Genomic DNA, 1198 nt, shown 5'->3' with positions numbered 1-1198 from the left:
ACACACACACACACACACAGTGATAACGAGACAGGACAGGGAGCATTAAAACAACACTCACTCACACGAGCGCAACACTGAGAGATCCAGCCAGCTCACGGCTCGGAATAATCATTTGTTCGATTAGTATTTTGTTGTTATCCAATTCTTATTCATTCAGCTCACTTTAAAATGTTTAAGGGTTAGCTAGGCGCGCCTAAGCGTTGCCGATATAAAACTTAATTTACGTCATATTATTATTTTCTTTTGTTGTTGCTACTGATTAGTAATCCCTGTTTTACAGTGCCGGCAGTATGTTACATAAATAAAACAGTAAAACGCACGCAGGGGGATTCCTCGGCATGCAGCCAGAACAAGAGGTGGTTTTTAAAAGCCGTAACTCTTTGACTACAATCATATACTTTTTCGACTGGAAGATCGAAATCGTAATCGAACCACCCTGTTCGTATTTGGAGCTATTCCTTTGTATTGTTCAGAACTATTAAAATACACGATTCTGTGGCAATATTGGAAACAGATAAATGAACAAAGGTGTAAAGAGGTACTCTACTAGCCCACTTGATATCGTGCTGGACTATGGAGCGGGTGGCCCTAGTTCGAGTCACAGACAGGGTGTTCCTGAACTTGGTGGGTCGTTTTGTGAAGTTTTGAAGGCTCTCAACCCGTTAAAATTGGTGCGGTCCCCTTTCCCTTAATCTCTCCCCAAGTGGACCATGATCAAACATATTTTATTTTGTGTGTGTGTTTGTGTGTGTGTGTGTGTGTGTGTGTGTGTGTGTGTGTGTGTGTGTGTGTGTGCAGCTGCCTGGCTTTCCGAGAGTATGTCCAAGACATCTTCATCACTTTCCTCCCACTCTATCTCCAACTGGGCTTTGTCGTGTTATCCTTACCATACTTTATCATAAATGAAACCTACCTGGCTAAGATTATGTAAGGTCTCCTGCAATATCATGCAAACCATCCTTTTTTTCAACTTTGCCAAAAGAAATGACGAACAAGTATTTAATGATAATATAACTATTTCTGTTCTGCTGTTGGTTGATTGTTGTTGTTAGATTGCCCATCCAACAAACATATAAAATAAACCACCAATCAAACAAATATGAAATCATGAGTCCACAAGCTTTTATATTGACACCCTTACAATCTCCAGTTTGTGGCTATGCCCGTTTTTTCAATGGACTCCTCATAATATATA

Source organism: Aplysia californica, unplaced genomic scaffold (assembly GCF_000002075.1).
Source record: "Aplysia californica isolate F4 #8 unplaced genomic scaffold, AplCal3.0 scaffold00306, whole genome shotgun sequence".
Taxonomy (NCBI): Eukaryota; Metazoa; Mollusca; class Gastropoda; order Aplysiida; family Aplysiidae; genus Aplysia; species Aplysia californica.
Note: the sequence above shows the minus strand (reverse complement) of the source record.